The 22,271-nt window shown below is 42.2% G+C and overlaps 1 long non-coding RNA gene across 1 annotated transcript; it reads left to right on the top strand.

Moving 5' to 3' along the window:
* Window positions 1–532: 532 nt before the first annotated feature.
* On the top strand, window positions 533–21,235 carry LOC127059809 (uncharacterized). Its single transcript, XR_007777970.1, has 3 exons — window positions 533–759; window positions 14,615–14,798; window positions 20,866–21,235. It is a non-coding gene; the product is annotated as an uncharacterized LOC127059809 (long non-coding RNA).
* The last annotated feature ends 1,036 nt before the right edge of the window (window positions 21,236–22,271 follow it).

Below are 22,271 nucleotides of genomic sequence, written 5' to 3'. Positions count from 1 at the left end.
AAAAAATTGTTCTGTGCACCAGAACCCCCACTGATAAATTGTGTAAAAAATTGTTCTGTGCACCAGAACCCCCACTGATAAATTGTGTAAAAAACCAAACCCTGCACTTGTAGGCAACCAACAGCGAAAAAACTGCTTGGAGGCAGTGGGAACAAATAGTTTGAAGGAAGGAGGTTTCTCCATGTTGTCCCAACAGTGATGGGTGACTGGACCAGCACAAGGGCACAGTGATAAAAGGTGAAACATTTGTCTGAACTGGAGAGCAAATGTGCTCATGGGCTTGGAGTGAAATGAAATCATTTCACCAGCAGAGCCAGATTTGGGATATCTAGGAGGTAATTCAGTCTTTCTAGGAGGTAATTTTTACTGCAAGCCCAAACTTGCTCAAGATACCTGTTGTGTGATTGTTTTGTGAAAATAAGAGTAACCTGCAGAAGCAAATGCAGTGTTATGAAAAGCTGGACATCTTTTCAAGATACCACCTGTGGAGGGATAGAATGTAAGAAAATAAAGACAGTGCAGAAGGCAGTCTCACACCTGAGGAGCTGCAGCTGTACAATCACCAAAGATTAGGAACAGGCCTGCCCTTAACAGGCCACAGCTGTGTCCAGTAAGAGGAGTGCTACAAAAGACTGGGTTAGCTGGTTGAGGAGAGAGTTGGAGTTTGTTAGTGAGCTGTGAAGAGAGATGGAGCTGTTGGCTGTGAAGAAGAAGGAGTCAGTGCTGTTGAGGAGCTGCCCAGGAGAAATCACCGAGAAGGTATGAGAGCCCTGAAATATTATGACAACAGCCACCTAACAAGTGCTTTCAGAATCATTTTATTCACTTTACAGGCAATAATAAAAGCTGAAAGTGTTACAGAGTTAAAGTGTTAAAAGTTGGAGCCTTTAAAGAGAATATTGATTTAAACAAAAGCTCCGAATTCTGTAAACAGCATGCTGGACATGCTTAAAAGCTCTTTAAATTGCAAACTTTATCTAGCTTGTTCCCTTTCCTTTGGGGTTGGGAAGCAGAGTGGGCTTGAGCTGCAGACCTTGCACATTCATTTTCAATGACTCTGGTGAGTAAACAGTGGTACTAGACTGCCTCTATCAAATCAGCTGCACAACAGTGGCTGTACAAGCAGCATTCTCTTGCCTAGATGATTGTACCTGTTAACACAAGAACTTGTTTGATGTAGACCTGAAGAATTCCAGCAGTTGTCTGTTTGATGTTGAGTATGAAAGGGAATGCACCTCATTAAATGGCACATCAAAAGGATGAAAATGCAATCATTAATCTATGTTTTATGACACCCTCCTAACAATGGGTTGTAGAAATCTATATTGCATCAAGTAGCAGAAAGGTCCTGAAAAACTCCTGGATTGATAGAGGGACTCTCATACTCCTCATTTTTTTCTGTCTTTTAAATTTCCTGAGCCCTCCATTTTCTACCTGAAGATAGCCAGACTCAACCTCTTCTCACTGGTGCAATTTTCAAGTCTGCACACCAGAGGCAAGGTTAGAGGTGTAAAACATAAACACATTTCCAACCTGCTTAAATCCTGAATCTTGGCAATAAATTGCTGCATTTAATCTACCTGATACTCAGCATGCTGAGCTGTTGGTGCAGTGTGCATACCCAGCCCTAAATTAAAGCAGGCTAATTTCTTCTCTGGCCCACCCAGCTCCTCCTCCTAATGTACTGAGGAATGTCTCTCTGTCTGGTGACACCACCCCAGTGTCAGATTTAAATTGCATCAGATATTGTTTCTAATCAGGGCGGAAATCCATAGCTGGCAAGTAAGGCAGGTCTCCATCCTCACTAGCAAGAGAGAAATGAGCTGGTTTTTCATATGGTTTGATACACTAGAGCAAATAAAACTTCCTGAATATTTTATTGACAAGTTTTCTGGCAAGGATTTTCACATAAACAGAAGGTGAAAACAAATTTTGCAGGAAGTTCACAGAAGATTCCTCCTTCTCTAACCTGTAAATGAGAATTTACAATAAGAGAATTTACAAATGAGAATTTACAATATTCTCATGTAAATGAGAATATTAAGACTGGAAATACACTTCCACAGTATAATATTTATCCAGTAACAATAATGTTACCTGTTTATGCTATTAAAACCAATAAATACAGTCATAAATAAACATGTAGATGTTCATTAGACCAGAGTAGATACTCTTCTGAAAATATTTTCTTTCTAGCTACTGAGAGTAAATACAAAAGGTGAAAAAGGAGTCTTAAATATGTGCTGCCATAGGGGAATTAGGAGAATTTAAAGTTTCAGGCAGCAGGGTTTGTCAAAGCAAATTTTGTCATTTAGAAATACCCCTGTATTACCTAGTTACAGGGACGTGCATCATTCAGTCATGAAACAGAAGTGATATCAAATGCTTTAAAAGGATAATTAGCTATCCATACATCCATTAGCAGATGCTAAGAATAATCATGCAATATTTCTGAGATACCTGTCATACTTGAAAACTTAAAAAGGAAAATGTTAGTAATTCTGAATGAAGGATAAATTCAATTCTAGGCTTTACATGAGCTTCTGAGGAGGCAAACCACAGTTTTCTATGCAATATATGCTCTTGCTAGCAGTCATTTATGTATTGTTGCTACAAACCAAAAAGGAGAGGCCATCAAGGTCTTTCCAAGCCCACGTGGGCTCCTCCTGATGAGCCTGGGCTTGCTTGGCACTGAGCTGTCCCTGAGACACAGAGATTCCTTTCCCTTGTGCTCTCAAGGATTTGCTGCCCAGCAGGTCACTGTAATCCTGCCTTCTGTGTTGAATTTGGCACAAACCAAATTTGTTTTGCCCCGTGCTGTGTTCAGACTTGCAGCTGGCTGCACACCCCCACAGGGCAGTGGGGTGGCAGGAGGGATGCTTAGAGAGGAGAGGAAAGCCTTGCACTGTCAGGGATCCAGAGGCTTTTGCGATTAAAAAAGTGCAAAGGGAGATCCTCAGAATGAGGGACTCTTGTGGGAAATGAAATCCTGTGGCAGCAATGCAAGAACACACTTTCAGTTCTCTCAAGGGTTGGTCTCCTGGCCAAATGTTCTGCTCTGTTTGGAGCCTCAAAGTGTTAATTGTATTAATTGATTGTGGGAAAACAATCCAAGTGGGTTTTGTTTCCTGGCTAGCCTGGCAATTACTGTGAATCAAATGATGGGGAGAGAGAATGGTGCACCTGACTCCATCATCAGAAGGCTGATGAATGACTTTATTGTACTGCACTCTGTACATTCCATCTAAACTGGATCTGCCAGGCACTCACTCTTGCTCACAACTGCACATGCTTTGGCTCAGCTGAGACCTGTTTGAAAGCCCAAGAGGAGTGAGAAGGGGGGTCTTCCCAGCAGCACTTCACAGGCAGGGAAGGGTAAGCTTTGCTATCCTCTGCCTAGGCTTCACAAAGGTGAGATTTTGTCTGCCACCACCATAAACTGCTTCCAACCTTTGTCTCTCCCCCACACAGGAAATAGCACCAACAGTGATATAGCTGAATCAAAGCAGAATTTCTCTGAGTCACTTCTTAAATAATGGTAATTGAAGAGAAAAGAGTACTTCAAAGTTTGTGCTCAGACTTTTCAGCATTCAGCTAGGAAAACACCTCTGAGCGTCCCCCTTTTCTCTCAGGTTTTCCTGCCTTTACTCTGAAGGTCAAAGGTTTAATTTGTATGCTCGTCGCTCTCTTCCACTTCCCAACGTGTCCCTAATTGAAATTTGACACATGTGCCCATTAGCTGAATTTATTCTTTTTCCATGCTTCATTAACAATGCTCTTTGCTATATTACAACACTAATGCTCATCATAAAATGCTCTCCTATGCAATGTGGCTTGCAAAGGATGGTGATTGATGGTATCACAGGTAGCGTGGAACCTAGAAGGGATAACTTTAGGTGCTGAAATTGCAAGCTGTGGCAGGAATCTCAACAGCTGTGGATGGATCCTGACTTTGCAAACTCTCTTAGAGGGTGTAAAATGTCAAAACTTCTCTGATGCTGCAGCATAAGCCCAGCTAGAGCAGAATCCATCCACACCTGTGTTCTCTGAACCTCAGTCTGCCACCAGGAACTTCTGGCTGAACTAGATTGTAATCCACATTATTCACCTGAAAAGCTGAATATAATTTTTACTACCAAATTGTCCACAATTGGGACTTGTAACCAGGGAATGAAACTCAAAACCATAAATGCAAATGAGCTTTTCACTTAAAACTGCAATTTCCTTTCTGATGTACTGTACCTCTTGTCCATGAAGTTCTGTCTTTTTTGGAAAATGACATTTTCCTGCGGTGTATAAGTTTCATTGGGTTGTCATGGAAACTGGCTCTCTCTTTTCCTTTCTTTGTCTCCAAGTCCTTCACCTTGAGAGTAAAATGGTTATCATTTACAGGGCAGGTTAAGCTTTCTCTGATCACCCAGCAATGAAATTCCACCCCAGAGCTCCAGGAGAGGGGAAATGGGGACAGTTCTCATGTGTTTCCCAAGGGGATGGTGCAATCCTTCAGTGTCTCACCCCCAGCTCAGCAGCAGGGGCACAGGCTGCCACAGAAGATCATTCCAAACCATTCCACGTGGTTTGGAATGATTTTCTGGATGTTCAGCCCAGCCAAAGGAACACACTGGAGGAAATGGGGGCTGGAGAGGTGCAGGGCTTGTTGTTTTGTTCAAATCTTTAGAACCTTCCCTTGCCCAAGACTGGTTTGGTTCAGGGCTCGTGTGTCACAAGCTGTATCCTGCAAGGAAAATATTCACCAGCCCAGGAGCAGCACTGAGTGATGCTCCAGCAGCAGTGTGCACACCCCTGGGTGCCTTGCCATGGCCACATCCCAGAGCTGCATTAGCCAGTCCAGGACACAATGCCCTAAACCCAGGACCCAAAGCCATTCCCAGTCTGCCATCTATTCAGGTGGATTCTTCACCCAGATCATCTGAAATGTGTGAAAGAAACATTTGTCTATGCAGAAAGGGTCTTAAGGAAAACTGGAAGGCAGCAGCTCGAGCAAAAGACCTGCTGCTCTTTATGGCCAGCCTGAAACAATAAAAACTGGCAATCCTCACTGAGCTTTTAGCCAGAGGAGGCTGAGTTTGGGTAAATTTTGGGTAATCATCTGAACCTCTGAATGCTGCCAGCATTATCTGAGGCTTACCAGCCACTTGCTTTAACCCCTGCAAACCAATTAGCTAATGTGTCTGAGTGCTTGAGGAATGGTTAGTCAGGGGGAGTCATTAGGGGGGCACACATTTAGCAGGGCAAAGAATGGATGCTAAAAAGGAGTTATTTAGCAAATGAGTGCTTGAAAGCTAAAAGGGGTAGGAAAAAGGTTCATTGGGTGTTTCTTTTTTTTTCTTTTTTGCACTACCAGTTTCACCTATGGGCACCTTGTGTTATATTCAGGCCAAGAGAGGATTTTTTTTTTCCAGCTTTTAATGAATAGCACTGCTGTGTGATGCATGATGTGAAAAGAAGGGCTTTGAAACAAGCTTTGCAGGAGCACCACTTTGCACTTTTACCTGAAGAAGAAGCATGTGATAGGTTTTCCAGCTGTTTCCTATAGATGTTGTGCATCTGCTTAAAGGTCAGTGCTCTTTTGAGAGCATCCACAGCCCCACTTACATTTAGATAACAAACAAACATTTCTTGCCAAGGAACAGTATTTTAAATAAATAAATAACATTACCAAAAAAAAGTAATTATAATCAGCAGATGAGGAATGAAAATCCGATCCCTGAAGGAAAACCTGACTAATATTTTGGCTGCTCTGTCAGATTTAGAATGCTGGGACTGGTTCCACAGGAAAAGTCCTTGGAGATGGCACATTAGGAGCAGGAGAAGCTGCACTGCCACGTGGTTCTTGCTTCTCCAGCCTCCCTGTCACTGACAAAGTTCCCTAAATTTGTTGTCCTGCCAAGGATGAATGCCTGGCCCCATGCAGCCAGAAAACAATCAGCCTTGTAAGCCACCATGAAATAGGAAAGCAGTCACTCTCTCAGAAGAATAATGAGACTTTGAGACATCAAATTTGAAGATTGCTATGATCTTGGGGGAGATGGGGTGGGAGGGGAGTGGAGATGGAGAAAACAAATCAGATTGGGATCATTATTGAATTTCTGAGAAACCTAGAATGCAAAAGGTGCTCGATTCAGTGCCGGTTCCTTTAGGAGAGAGGGAGGAGAAATACAGCTCTAAAATGCTGTCTGCTCTGAGAATTCCTACAGATGATTACAGGTTACAGGTTTCACTAGGTGGGATTTTATTTAATGATGAAATTTCTCCTCTAATTGATAGCAGTGCCTTTTAAAACATAATCATGTAAAACTGAATAGTAAGACTTTCATATTTAGATGTTTGAGTTAGCAACAAATAGTTCCTCTTCTTTAGGTTGGCCTCTAAACGACCTCCAAGAAAATTGGTGAGGAAGGTTATAGTTCTAGCAGTCCTGGATTAATCACTGAAAATTAAATTGCAACTCACAGGAATCTATCTTTGGCATATTTGGCCTTCATATTCCGGTGCAGCCTGTGTCAACTTCCCTCATGAAACTAAGTGCAGCTTTCCTTGAGCCTCTGGGTCTGCCTGTGATCTCTGATCAGGTCACCCACAGCTTGCACAAAGACAGAACTGAGCAGGTTAAATAGCCCCTTACCCACCTGGCAGCTTGAGAGGTTTCATCACTGTATTTACTTCAAGTTTTTTATTCAAATGCTAGGGGTACATTAGCAAGCTGTTGCAGTACTTAAAGGTCTCTATCAGCTGCACATAAAGGAAGTGCACATCATCGCCATTTCTTTCTTTATGGTGTCTTATTTCAAGAAAGTAGCACAAATTGTCCTGAGTTCTGTTGCAGAATACAAATTCCTCTCCATACCCTGGTAAGTGAGAAATGTTTTGTTAAGTCCAGTCTCTCGGTGTGCCCATTAAACATTTTCAGGAATGTTTTCCTTCCCTAATGAAGATATCTAGTTCTCTTTAACAGCTCCTGCTCTTTAGATTAAGTACTTTCATTTTTCTGCCCAAATTTGCCCAGACTTGTCTGACCATCACATCTAGGTTATGCTTTTAGCCTGCCTCCTACAGCCTTGGGGTGACTCTGGGTTTGTCCCTTCGTCTTTCCCTGGCTCACAGAGACTCAGGTTGTCCAGGCTTCTCTCCACTCGTGAGGTATCACTCTCCTGTATTTGCAATACAACTTTCCTTCCTGGATGTCTTGGTACAGAAAAAACAAGGCCATCCTCTCAGTTAAGATTCCTCAGAACTCCTAGGATATCAAGAAAGGAACAAACTGCTCCAAGGGGGGCTAATTGACAAGATTTCTGCATTTGAATTCTGTGTTGCTTTGTTTTGCCTTTCAAAACAGCAACAAGGACAACAAACCACAGGCAAGCTCACTTCCTGCAAAGGAACAAGCTGCATTTGTGTGTTAGTGGAGTTTTCTGCAGTCCCCCCTTGACTGAGCTGAAGGATGAGGGCATGAGAAGAGCTGGGTGCATCCTACCAGCCCAGAGAGATCACTGGGGTTGCTGATCTGCTGCTGCCCCAGCAGGGCTCCATTCTTTGATAAAAGTGCATGGAAAGCTGTTTCACACAATTGCTGTGAGCTGAAAAAGAAGGGATCTTAGACTGGGAGTGAAGTGATAAAATGTCTGAGCCTTCCAGCAGCTAAATGCAGCCAGCCAAGAGCAGATAGCAAAGAGGACTCTGAGTGTCATGCAAAAGCCTGTGGCTTTGCAATGTGTCTCACATGGAGAAGCATTCTTTCAGGTTTTAAGACAAGATAACTTTGGGAAAACGCTGTAAAATTGCCTAATAATTTATTTCTGCCTTTAAAATACACATTCAAAAGAACAGGGAATATTAATATTCACTGGACAGAGGAAATCTTCATAGCTGCTTCTGGGTCATCATTTCTCAGAGAAATCCAGCAAAGAGAGTTTGTGGATGTTGGTGTTCTAGAGCAGTACCTGCTACCAGCTCTTTGGTACCCTGGAGCAAAGTGGAGCCCCAGTCTGCCTGAAGAATGAGCACAGACACTGGGGCAGCAGAGCTCCTTTGTGGGCTGCACTGGTCCTGAGCCTGCAAAGGGGAAAGGAGATGGAGCAGGCCATGGAAATCAGTCTCCTTCACATGAAGCACAGTAAATATTGTGATAATTGCCAAAGTGCTGAACTGATTTCTGCTGTTCTTCCACCCTGAACTGCAGCATCCTGAGATGAAAGGGTAAAAGAATGGAGACCTTAGCTCTGCTTTAGCTATCCACCCCATGTGCAGGGTGAATAAATCTTCAATGAGAAAAATAAAATTTTCACTGTCCATTAGCAGCATTTTACTGACTGTGACATTCTTGGCTGCTGCTCACCAAAGAAAACAACTTGCCCTTTTTTCACTAGCCATAGCCCATGGCTGTTGGCATGGTTATGGAGATGTTTATTTGGCCTTGGTCTCCAATGAAGTAACAAAGATTTGACTTTTCTTACACTCCTGCTTTTAACACTCAAAGGAAATCACATATGTAACAGTTTATAACAGACAAGGAGAAAGCCAGTGGATTTTCTTATATTGAAGATGTAACAGTTGAGAAACCACAGGAGTGCAAGTATGGAGTGAGGACATGAAAGCAGGAAATAATGGGAAGGTGCAAACTAGCCGATAGAGGAAAAACAGGTTCCTCAATAGCTAAAAGCCAGCTAAGATATGATAGTTTGAGTGGGAAAGGAGATTTTATCTCCTAATTAAAAAAAAAATATTTTTCTTTACATGTCAAAAACTGATAAGGGGGAAAAGTGGAAAAGGAACTTTTAAAAGCTCTGTTTAGACTTTTGTTGCAACTTTCTTTGTATGCACATAATCCCCCTAATCCTCCTCTTCTAACTGCTGATAGGGTAATCATGATAACTAAAGATCCCTATCTCTGATAGCCCCGAGATAAGGAAAACAATAATAGTTAGTTGGATCTGTCTTCTATGAAGCAAATAGGCCAGCAGAAATGTTGGTGCTTTCTGGACGGCCCCTCCCACTGAAGGCAGAATATTAAATATTTTGGTGACTTTTGTTATGCTGGAAGAGTTCATGGTTGCTATCCAATGGATCTTCACACAGAAGCAGAGTTCACTGGGGCTGATGCAAACTTATTCTTATTCTTATTCTTATACCAAAACTTTAAACTCCTTGGCAGTGAAAGAGAAATATTTGCACCATCACCCAGAAAAGCTTCCTCACCTTACAGGATTGGTCCCTCTGTTAATTGCTAAGAGGCAGGAGGTTGCAGAAGTTAACTGCTAATGCTTTCTCAGTCTGCTTAATCAGGAAAGGGTCATATTACAGCTGAAATAAGATGTCCTTCTCATTAAGGCAATGAATTTCAGGCTCAGATTAAACTATTGATCCAGGGACAGATTTGTCACAGAGGGCAAATCAATTAAAATTTTCGTTACCCACCAGAAAATGAGATAATTATTTGTTCTCCAGACCTTTTTGTATTTGCCAATTAACCCGTGTTTATTTAGCCTACAAACTCTTGAGGAGAATGCCTGTGCTTAGCCTGAGCACATCCAGGATGTTGGGGCCTTTGTGCCATTCAAGATTAAACCATAGTTAATGCTTTTAGAATGTGCCAGACAGCAGCAGAATAGATGAGCAAAATTAATGTCCTCAGCTCTTCCTCATTATATTTATAACAGCCAAAGAACAGAAATCAGGCTAATTACAGGGAAAAGCAAATCAGAAATAAAGGTAATATTCTACTGATGACTCATGTCAGTGCTCTGGATTTTAACTGCAACTAAAACAGGCAGTACATGAAAAGAACAGAAACCAATTAATTTTTAATCTGTTTCGTCTTAAATTGTTAAACCATTTCATAAAAGCAGATTTCATTATTGAATTAGAGCAGGAAAAGGATAATGACAAGATAAAACAAATACAGAGTCTCTAATTTGAGTTAGTAATCTGACATCATCTGAGGAGCAAAAACATGGAAGAGTTTTTAAAAAGGATGCCACAAAAAAAAAAGTTTGGTACAGAAGGCAAAATCTTTCACTGCAGATCCAGGTTCTGTGACAAAGCTGAAAGAAGGTAGATTCTCCTAATCAAAGGTAAAAAATTGATCTAATTAATTTTATCATTAACCTTCATAATGAAAGGAAAAAGGTCACCTTCACTGGGTTTGTTCAGTGTTTAGTTTCAGACTATAAGCAAACTCATTCCTGTTAATAAAGCTACTACTCCCAAATGTTGATGCAATAAAGTAGAAATTAATTAGCACATGCAAACGAAGATTACTTTTATTATAACGTACCATAGTTCCTAATTTATTACTCCAAAACATACAGCTATTTTAATAATAATTTTTGAAAATTCTGTGTCTTAGCCACATGCAAGAAGCAGACTTGTATGAGAAAGCCTAAATAAAGAAATTTCTAACAAGATCAGTATTTACTTGTAATGTGTTTCACACAAAATTAGGGGTACCCCATTTTTATTTTCCAAAGCTGTGAATAATTATGACTCAAAACACACTCTAGAATATAGTTTGGCTGTCCTGAAAGGTGGGAGGCAGCTTCAGCTTTCGTGCTAAACCCACTGGAATAGGAGAAGTTGGCACCTGACTTGTTCAAATCCTTAAACCACAAAGGTGGTAGCTTATTTACTTTATCAGCAAAACTGTATTCACAGCTTCTCCATGTCACTCACCTGGGTAAAGTTCTCTCAGCCAGTAACACCCTGGGAGTTGGAAGTTAGATTTGACTCTTAAGATTGCATAATACTATTTTGGCTTCCTACAACCACGAGTTTCACACAAAGACCCCAAAGTCTCTGAGCAACATTTAATGCAGATAAATACAGCTGTTCCTATAAAGTAGAGGCTCAGAGGGATTTGCTCAACACACAGGGAGAGCTTGCCTGTGATCACATAAAATGTATTTTATCATTACTGTGGCCAGCTGCAGCAGAGCACCTTTACAGGCTCCATAAACCAGGGAGGTTTTACTATTTCCTCAGACTGTAACTAAACATATTCTATATTTTTTTCTTTCCTTCACACCCTGAGTACCAATTACAATACCCACACAGAACTCATTACATTTTCTTTAATTCTCCAGCACAAGGGATCCCAGAGAAAAGCTGTATCAAATCTGGTAGTATTGTGTCAAGGCCCTGTGCAATTTTCTTGGTTAGACTGCTCAGGGAATTATCTTGGCTTGTGCTATAGAAATTTAGAATTATCCTCTACCTTTTTAAAAAATACTTTAAAGTTATCTACCTACAGCCAAGAGCTGCTTCCCAATGTGACTGCCAGTTTCAATGAGGAATCTCTTCAGCAGCCTGCAGAGCCCATTTCTGCATCCAGCCTTCCTGAAGCAAATGCAATAGTTCCCAGATCTGTGTCTGTTCATCACTGAAGGCTCGTGGAAGGAGAAAAGGGAAAGTAGCATTCATCTGATGGGTTGCTGCAGAACTGGTGTGACTTCTGAGCTCAAAATCACCCTGAGCAATGGCTTACAATATGGCTTAAATCATGTCACAGAAATGATTTGATTGCACTCATGAAGGAACAGTTGGAAATTACTGAGGAAGCAGGATTAATGAAAATAGGAAGCTGGTTCTTTTATTTATCACACGAGAGTGAGAAGTAAATGTTTTAACTCTGTACAGAAGCATAATATGGTGATCTATAAAAAGGGAAACAGAAAGACAGAATGCAGTCTGTTCACAAAACAGCTTTGTGTGAAAGACTAAAATCTGAATATTTCCAAAGACTTAATTTTTTATTTTCTGGGATAGTATGTCGGTTCCTCATCAGCTTCCCCAAGATTTATCTTTAAAACAATTAAAATATTCCTGCTGGAAAACCCAATATTGGTGAACAAAATTTTCCTAAGTGACTTGAAAACACCAGCAACAAAGGTTGTATGGCATCCAGCCTCTTGTAATCAGAAGGTTTTTTTAACCTTTTATTTTTATGTTACACATTCATTTGAGGAAATTGTTATGAGCTTGAGAAATCCTTAGAAATTTCTTATTCTTTGATCCTGGTTAGCCTGTGTTTTTCTGAGTTTGAATTACACATGTACCTGATTTTAAAGCAGACAGAAAGTCAAGGAAATACAAGAATGTGCTTCAAGAACAATGGCCAAAAATACAAATACCAAAGATGGGAGCCACTCATCAACCTACTCTTATATTTAGCTGTGTGAACACTATGCTCTTTAGATTTAGGGCATTAAAAGTATATTTAGAGATTCTTGCCAGATTTTTGTAAAGCATTGTTTCATCCAGGTCTGGCAGTGTATCCCACTAAGGAGGGACAGCAGATGTGCTTGCAGCTGCACGGATGTATGGAAATGGAAAGCTGGAATAGGTGCACTGAGTCAGGAATGGGACTGCTCTTCTTTACCACAAGTCCCACTCTGGGGGAAAGGGGGCAGATCTTCAGGAAATCTGCACCTGGGACTTGCTGTGCTCCAAAGACAGTGCCTCTGCATGGGGTTGACACTTCTGCACCCCATTTGCCATTTTAAATCCTCTGCCAGACTTGTTGCTTCATTTACAACTAAGCCACAGGATTGCAATGCCAACACAATTCATGAGTTGACATTGAAATGATATAAAAATGCATTAATTTATTACTATCTCCTAATCACTTAACAAAAATCTCCAGGACATTTGCAAACATTTTCTTTTAATAAGAATAACTTTTTAAGTGTAGGAAAACTGCAGATGAAAACTGGAGATGAATGGGGGAATGTGACAACTTTTACAAAATGTTTGCATCAAGAATACATTTTTAATTGAAGAAACACGACTCATCTAGTGTCTGCACAAATATTGATATATTTTTATCTATATATCATAGGAATTGCCTCGAGGCAAAGTTATATAAATCATCATTTATAGAAAACCCTAGAAGGGATTATTTCCTGTTATTTAAAATTCATCTCAAGAGCAAAGAAATGCCATAAGAAAATTGCCCAAGATTTTCTCTCCTGTAAGTATGCAAATATTCATAGACTCATTTTTCTCCCTTTACTTGGCATTTGCTTTGTTCACATCCACAAAATGTGGATGTGAACATCCTTCTCTGTTGGAGAGGTGAAGCCCAACAAGTTAACAGTTTATGTTCCTAACTGTAGTTCTTTCACCTTTTTCCACTTATGATCAATGTTTATATTTACATGGGAAGGAAATGGCAGGAAGGAATACCAATAATCCTAAACCTTCCAAAACAATTCTTTTGGCTGTTCTCCTCCTTTTGGACAGAGAGAGGGAACACAAGCTCTAGGCGTGTCTCCTTTTGCAGAGTTTGGGTCTTTGCTGCTAAACAATCATGTCCCTAGCTGAGAACCACCCAGAAAATCCTGGGAAATAAAATGCTCAACCTTAGAAGGCAGCCTTACACCCAGGAGTGTAAAGAGTGCTCCAGCTTGTTATTATCCCCCCCAACATCAGCTTTCACTCCAGAGAGTTAGTGCAAGTCCTGAAGGCAGCCAGCAGGATAACAAAGTGCTGTGGGTCCAAGCAGTAAGAAGGAAATGCTGCCCCAAATCTGTCTCATAATTCTGCACACACTCGGGAGTGCCACACACCCCCCACAAATCCCTTCAAGTGGCTCATGCTCCCCATAACATCCTGGTTAGGAGAGGCAGACTTTCCAACACTTGATGAATTGGTATTTAAAACATCAATTTTAACACCTGCAAAGGTGTTTAGAACAGAATTAGAATTTCTATTTTAAGATAAAAATGCAAATTGACGACGCAGCAGAAGGCAGCAGTGGTGCCTTCAGAAGCAGCACACATGGATCAGTATCCAGGATTTAAATGAGACTGCATGCTCATGCAGCTTAAAACAACTACAAAACTCTGATGGAAGCACAGTCTACGTAGACAATGTGGGTTTGCCTTTCCCCTGCCTGCATCTGGTATGAAAATGATCTGATGGCAGTGCCAATGGCAGTGGCTGGGTTCCTTGCTAGACACAAACACCCCCACCCAACCCAGCACACCCTCAGCACCATCCCTCCAAAGAAGCACATCCATGCAGGCTTCAAAGAGAGGAGAAAATTCCCCCCATGCTTCCCTGTCCCCTTTTTCAGGGTCTTTCACAGCACAGGCAGGCAGAAGTCCCTGGTTAAAAGCATACCTTTAGCATATGTGTTAAAGTCCTTCCAAGAATTGTGATTTTTGGCTCATGGTTTAAAAGAAAATGGAGAGCAACTGAAGGGGAAAAGAGAGATATTGTGGATTGAAGCTGCATCAGACACAATTCACTGCAGGAGGCTGGAGGCTATGCCAAAGCACCAGGAATGGAACAGAGAAATTTTAGTGTGAGATGCAGCAAAATACTCTTTAAAAAAAAATTTTAAAAGACCTGAAAGTGAATAGGCAGAGAACCGATGTAAAAACCTGATGCACTAAGGGCACAGGCTCAGGAGCAGCACTTTGGTTTATATTCCCACCAGTTGCTGCTCACAAAGAGCAGGGAACAAACCAGCACAATGGCTGATAACTGAGCTCATCAAAAGGAATCCAGGAGCTGGAGGTTGTTAAGGGATTGCTCCAGCAGAATGGCTGAGCAAAAGGCTTGCAGCTGCCAATGTGCCTTTTTTCACTTGCAGGTTGGTCTCTCCAGTGCCAGCAGATGAAAGGACATTCAGTTCTGCTCTGAGCAGCATTTTTCATTTCCTCTGGGTCTTGTGGAGCTCCTGCCATTGACCAGCTCACCCTGCAGCCATGCTGATGGTGGGGCCCTGGAAAATGTCAAGATAGACTCTGAAGTGTTAAGCTTTGCATTGCACCTGTGTAAGTAGCATGATAAATGATATAATTGTTAGATGTGATGGCTGTTTAGTAATTAAATATAATTATTGTATAATCATAATGAGAAACCATGTGTTCATGATCTAAGGGGGACATGCTTGGCTGAAATCTAGGTATACAATAGAACAATACAAGTTTAATAATTAACATGAGAGTTATATAACAATAGAATATAAAAACGTGTTCATCCTGAACCCATGTTGGGGTCAGATTTGGGTTTGTACCCCTGACACCCAGAGCTCTTCAACAAAAGCACCTGCAATAATCATTTCTCATGATTATGTGTTCCTGAATGCTAACAATGCCTCCTCATCTTTTGGCATCTCTGACACCCACAGGTCAGGGGATTATGGGATATTCTTTGAGACAAGTTGTTGTTGGTTTTCTGTCATACAGCAGCCTTTTTTCCAGATGGTGGGGATTAGAGCCTTCCTTACCTCCCCCTTAGGGTTTGTGAAATGGGACTCAAAGAATGGTACTGCTGGCAAGGAGTAAACTGTATAGCAGCTTCTGCAGCCATCCCATAGTATTTTGCATCAGCACTTCACCAAAATTCCCTGCTGTCTTTGGCATGATAGAGCAAGGAACCCTGTGGTGTTTCAGAGACCTTTGAGGCCATTTGCCCAGGCAAGGCAGACCTCCCCTGTGCCAGTTTTGCATGACCTACTTCTCTGTATTGGGGAGGGCCACAGAGGTGCTATTCCCCCCTTTGGTACCATTTCTTTTCTGAGATCATGTCAGAGTTACTTGGAAATAAAACTGTACATTACCAAAAAAACCCCAAAAATGCCATCACTTGGAAATACAATTGTAAATTACCAAAAAAACCCCAAAAATGCCATCACTCCTTTTTTCCCCTTTGGTACAGAAAAGGAAACCCATTAACATTTCACAAAGAAGTCACTGGCTCTGAGCAGTGCTTCCCATCTGATTACAAAAGCCAGTGTTGTTACTCAAGCACTCCAAGACTGATAAATGCTCAACTGGGAATTAACTTTTTCTGATAGGAGAAGCTGGTGCCAAACTAAAGGCTTTTGAGTTTCCTTATCATTAGAATCAGAGCTACCTCAGCTGCTATTTTGCTTGCAACCTTTATCATTGTACTAGGCAGATTAAGATAGCCTGAACTCTGTAGAACTCAAAATCCAAGCCCAAATCCAAATATCACAGCTTCTGCCTGTCTCTGTTCCTTGTGAGTGTGAAATCATCAGCGTTTGAGCTAACTTTTCATGGCAGAGGCAGAGTGAAGCACGAGAGCTGGCCTTTGCAGGAGAGCAGAACAGACCTGGCTGGAGCCAGGAGAGACTGGCAGAAGTGCTGAGGAGAGCCTGTCACAGCTCACAGTGACTGCAGGGACAGACAAAGCACAACCACTGGCATGAAAACGTGGGGAGGAACACATGAGAGAAGGATTGAAAACAAAGCAGAAATGTATTTATGCATATAAGAATAATGCTGATGTGTGCAATGCACATATGAAAGCAGCCAATAAATACTGTATTTAATCATTTTGTTAAAAGCTTTGGGGAGGTCAGCTCAGGTCACAGAGCAGAGACATTGTGAGCGTAGAATGGAGAAGAAAAGCTTGGGAAAGTCAAGTGAAAAGAGAGCATTAAACTTTTTGGGGATGAATCCTTAAAAGAGATGGATAAGATAAGAAAACCAATGCAACCTGACTTCTTCATTTCTTATTCATGTGGAGCAAAAAGTGTAATGAGGATATGTGAGAGATTACAACAAACATATTGCAGGGGCACCTAGGAGGGAGAGAAAATCCCTGAATCACTTGCCAAGTAGATAAGGAAGCTTTGATATAAAAATAGCAACGACTCCCAGCTCCAGATCCTTGGTGCCTTTGTTCCTTTACCAAAGAAAAGCCCATCAAGTGAGAGCTGGTATTTTCAGAATCATTTCTGATAACAGATCCACCTCAAAATGAGACCTCAGGCTCTGGGGCACAGCTCACTGTACAGGATTTTTCCAGCACTCCCAGCCTTCATTTTAATGCCCTACACTTTAACAGCTGCAGAATAAAATAAAAACCTCTCAAATTGAAAGTTTTTTTTAAAAAACCTCAGGTCAAAAATTCTGGTTTTGGTAGTGTACTTCAGCATGCCAAAAGGAGTAATCCCTGGGATGCTGTGCCCTGTGCTGGGGGGGCACTGTTTGGCAGGAGGAGAAGGCAGAGCTGCACTGCCCTGCTTCAGCCAGAAAAAGAAAGCTCTTGGAGGGTTTTTCAGTGACAGCAATCTCTTCTGGGCTGTCCCAGGGCACTGACCTGACCCCCAGCTTTCCCCACATTTAGCTGTGCCAGCCTGTCCCCTCCAAGAATCTCCAGGAGGAGCTGGGGCAGGGTGCTCCAGCAGCCCTGTGGTGCCTCTGACCTCTCTGACAGCCAGCCCTGCAGAATTTCACTTTTCCCATTGTGCTGTCCTGTCAAAAGGAGAGGGAGTCGTGTGTGGGGCTGCTCTGCAGCCACCTTACCCTGGCCAAAGTCAACAAGAAACTTCTTCTGAGCTCAACACAGCAGCGCTGAGCCCTAAGATCATAGGTAACATGGTATTAACATTTCCATGATGTGTCTTCAGAACTTTCACTTTAATAAAACAACATGTTCCCCAGAGCACAAGGCAACAGAATTATAGCCAAAAATTTTTAAGCCAAATAGAATTAATGAGGCTGAGTGATGTTTGCATCTTTCAGTGTTCTCATTCCTGTGAGCAGAAATGTTTATGTTCAGCAATCTGAATATTACAGAAAACATTCATTTTTACCATATCACTTCAGCTGAGCTTGAGTTAAAGGCTAAAAACTGTAGTGGTTTGCTTTATAATAACTAATATTACAGCTGGGAAAGAACTTTAGTTTTGTGTTCCCAGTTTCTTCATTTTTGTGCACTTTTAAACACACATGCATGTGCCAGCATATTTCACAGGCCTTTTGATGTTTTATTATCTCTGCGTGTGGGTGGTTTGTTTCCAGCTAGAGTTTGAAGTGCAAATTTCCCTCTCAGTTTTCCTCTGTGAAGGTTAAAAATGCAGTCAGGAAATATCTGCCACATGTTTTCTTACCTGGGTTTCTGAAGCAGAAATCTGAAACAAGGTACTTCTCTTCAAATATTTGAAAAAGAAAATGCTGCAACAAACAATTAAATAACAATCAGCTGTTAAATAAACATAAAGACATTCAAGGCCCACTGTCCCTAGGTATTTCTCCACATCCCTGTAATGCCTGCCCTGACAAAAATCTCTGGGGGCCAACAAGCACAGCAGCAAAAGGAATCACCACGGGCTGGAGATGAACTCAGCACCTGCTGTTTGCTGCCCACTGAGAGCTTCTGGGGCTTTGCATCTTATTGTGACTCACGTGGAAATGAGGAGATGGATCCCAAACGGGGCCTTGCTTTCAAAATCAGACATAAAATCACCTATTTCTCAAAGGAGCGTTTCCCCCTGACATACTGAAAATGAACAGGAAGGTGTTAGCTATGAGTTATTCTTTATTTTTTATTCTGTGTCCGTGCAAAGCAGGACAGCATTCCCCCAGATTTGTTGGTTCCTTGGTCAATGGCAGAAGCAAAACATTATAACATTGGAATTTTGCTGTCTGGGGGACTTTTTAAATAATATCTGTGCTGTAGATGCCAGTGAAGAAAGGAGGAGGCAGCAGGTTGAGTATTTTGTTCTCTATGTCTGAAAAACAGGAGTGTTTCCTAAGGAAATTAATGTTTAAAAGTAATCCCAGCTCCCTCAAGCTTTAGGTGATGTCACAAAGATTAGAAAGGGCCAAAGGGAGCTCTCTGGCTTTTGAAATTAGCACTTTTTCAAAGGATAAAAGGTTGCATAGGAGTCTTTCCAGCCAGCAGGTGTGAGCAGGGTGGTGCTGCCCCTGAGCCAGCTCAGGGCAGCCTGGCAATCATTGCTGCTGGGGCAGGGCAGCAGTCAGAGCTCCCTTCTGCCTAGCAAGGTGCAGCAGGGACAAAAGTGGGCTTTGCTCAGCCAGATTTTGTCCCTGTAACCATCTTGAGGCACTTTGTGCCCTTCATGGCCTTGGGAAGGAGTTGTGCCTCTCCTTGGAATAGACATTGAGAACAAACAACCAAAAGGCAGATTTTTATTCTCAGTTTCTTTAACTCCACAGCTATGAAGATGATCCCTTTTAAGTGTCATGGGAGCAGACAGAAATGTGACTTTCAGGCTGTAAATGCTCCTTTTGATGCTGCCAGCAGAGCAGGGCTGAAGCAGCAGCTGCAGAGGGGTGGCTCTGAGTGACCTGCCCAGCCCTCCCCAGGTGCTGCTCCTGCTCCAGGAGGGGCTGCTCTGCCTCTGCCAAGCATCAGCACCACCCTGATGGTGATAAGGTGGGGATGGTTAAATCCATGCTGGCTGAATCCATTCAGGATTCTGCATCCAGCAAATGCTGTGATGGCAGAAGTGAAACCTTTGGATTCCTTTTGCTTTGTTCATGTTCTTAACACCTTCCCCACAGACAGAGGTTCTTTTCCAGAGGTGCTTTTCCTTTCCTTTCCTTTCTTTCCCTTTTCCCTTTCCTTTCCTTTTCCCTTTCCTTTCCCCTTTTCCTTTCCTTCCCTTTTCCTTTCCCTTTCCTTTCTTTCCATTTTTCCTTTCCTTTCCTTTTCGCCCCTCTTGTGCAGCCAATTTATTGACACCTCCTTTTTCTCTCCCTTCTCTACCCTCTCTTTTCAGCACCATCTGAACTCTGCATTTTCCAGCCAGGCCAAACTGTGGGAGATATGAAATATTAAAACAAACATTTCCCTGCCTCACTCTCAGTAAGAGCTTAAAGGGGCTGTTACAGGGATTATTTTTTCTCTACTTACTGGAAAACAAAGATAAAAATGTAGCTTTCAAGTAGGTCATTTAATCTTGGAACTTTTAATTGTGAGGTTGCCAGCCATGATTTGATTTCTCATCTTCTATTATTCCAAGGTTACAAACCTTCCAATTCATTTATATTTATAAACAATGTTCCCACTATATTACATGCATGAATTATTAGGAACACCTCCCAGTGGAGTACTGTCAACTTTTTGTACATAATTAATTAGAAGCCTCAAAGCTACCTTTTATCAAACTTTCACAGAGGTTTAGCATATCAGAAATCTCAAAATGAAAGAACTCTGTTTAGACCAAAGGGCTGTCCAGCTTACCCAAGTAAGGAAATACTTTATGTTTGATGGGATTAAAAAAAATAAAATAATTAAAGCCAAAGTGGAAATCACCTAGGGAAGAATGTGGTTGCAGTGATAACAGAATTATATTTCACAGTAAAGGGAGCCAAACCCTGGCTCCAATTAACAGTCCAGTTCTGATAAAATAAGTCAGAGGAGAAAACAGCCTGACAAAAACAGTGATCCTACCTGCAAAAGAATTGAGATGGGAGTAAGAACTGACCCCTAACACTTAAACTGCCTATGAATCATCCACAGGGTGGGAAAGGACAGCAAATGCAGCTCTCTGTGCATTTGCATGGCTTCTGAGTTTTACAGCAGCTCCTCCACTTGCATGGCTTCTGAGTTTTACAGCAGTTCCTCAAACAAACTGAGCCTTTCAGCTTCAAGCTATTTTGCCAAACTTTGGCTGGGAGGCCAGGCCAGCCTCACCCATGCCCATGGGAGCCCCCACACCATCATCATCATCCTCATTTGGCCCTTGCCACACGCAGCAGGTGTGAGCAGGTCTGGGAGGGCTCTGCAGCAGCAGGGCTGAGCTGGCTAGAGGGAGGAACTCTCCTTTTTCCCTTCCTTCCCCTCTCCTTGCCATCCTAACCCATTCTGGATCCCTGGCTGTCAGCTCCCTGCCAGGGCAAGTGCCATGGTGAGCAAACGTCCCTTTGATTTGGGCATCAGTGGCATGTAAAAATAAAATGCAAATTTCTCCAGAGCAAGTTCTAATCAGCATTTTACTGGGGATTTTGGGGCAGGACTTGTCATCTGTAGGAGCAGTTATTACTTTGCATAAATTTTGCTGTGAAAGGTAAAATATCTGTGGAACTTAAAGACTTATTCCTCTTCTTTCCCTTACCACAGATTACCCTGGGAGATGCTGCTCATGATTTCATAAATCAGTGGCCTGGGCCCTTTCACAGAGCTGGGTTGTCTGGGATACAACCAATGCTTATATTCCTCCCATTCACTCTGATGGCCAGGGGATAACACGAGCTCTGTGTGTGAGACAAATATTTCAGCCACACTGTGTGGCATTGTGTTTTTAAAGATCTGTTATTATTATTTATGTTAGTTGTTTTGTGTTAAGAAAATGGTTTGGTCCTTGGTTCCCCCCATGTTCTCCCCTCACGATGGTTTGTCCCAGGTTGTTTGTTACTTTCCTTTCCCGCCACTCGCCTGCCCATCAAACCCAGTGATCCTTCCCTCCTCCCTCCCTGCCCTTATCAGTCCTCTCCCCTTGTCACTCACTGTAACCACCCCCCTTTTGTTCCAGATTTTTCCATGTCAGTCACCCTTACTGTGCTGTATGATTTGCCCCTGGGGCTTTTCCCCTCCCATGTATGATCTTTATTGGTTCAAATATGTTGTTCGTTCCTCCCCTACCCTATTCTTATTGCTTACTTTGAATCTCCCCCCTTCCACTCCCACTCCCTGTATCAGCTCCTCCCCGAGCCTGTCTCCTTTGTCACTTCCCTCTGGAACCATTAAGGAATAAAGCCCCCTTGACAGCCACGCAAGTGTCCTCTCTTTTTCCTTCGCCTTGGACTCCTCGTGGTCTCCTCCTCGCCTGTGCCACCCACGCCACAGACGGCACCACCACCTGGGGTTCCTGAGGGAACCTGGGGGTGGCAAATCTTGCGGCTTCCTCCAGCCAAGCTTGGGGAGCAGCTAGCCGGCACTGCTTGGCTCCCGTGGCTGCATTGAAGGACCACAACACTGAAAGATCATAATTGTATAATTTAATTATTGACAGCAGATAGGAGCTGTTTCCCAGGATCAACAACAACTTTGTGCTTTTCAAATGGTGCATAAAGCAGCTTGGCAGCAAGGCTCAGAGCTGGGTTTTCCTTCTCCTGGTAGGTCACTGCTGATGCAGCAGCCCTTGAACTGAGCAGACAGTTTCTCTCTAGAGAAAGTTGTGTATTCAGTGTCCCAAAAGGTAGGTTAGATGTCAGATTTAATTTGAAACCTTGAGGTGTTGTAATTCCAGAGAAACTGTTGGCAAAATGTTTGTGCTTAAACAAGAGGACATGGATTTAATTGAGTTCTCTCCTTCTTGGTATTAATTATATTTAACGAGTAATGATTTACCTTAAAAAAAAAAAAAAATTAAGAAGTCAAAGACTAGCAGGCTGAAGAGAAAGTTCCATGTGGTACTAAAAGACAGGAAAATTCAAAGATCCTCTTGATAGAATCCTTACCTGCCCTCTTAACACTGCCCAGGGTAGCATTACACTGTCTACAAGAAAGAAAATTTCCTCTTCCCA

The sequence above is a fragment of the Serinus canaria genome, chromosome 7, assembly GCF_022539315.1.
Source record: "Serinus canaria isolate serCan28SL12 chromosome 7, serCan2020, whole genome shotgun sequence".
NCBI classification, from domain to species: Eukaryota; Metazoa; Chordata; class Aves; order Passeriformes; family Fringillidae; genus Serinus; species Serinus canaria.
The sequence above is the reverse complement of the archived record's forward strand: the minus strand, read 5'-3'. Positions and strand labels throughout refer to the sequence as shown.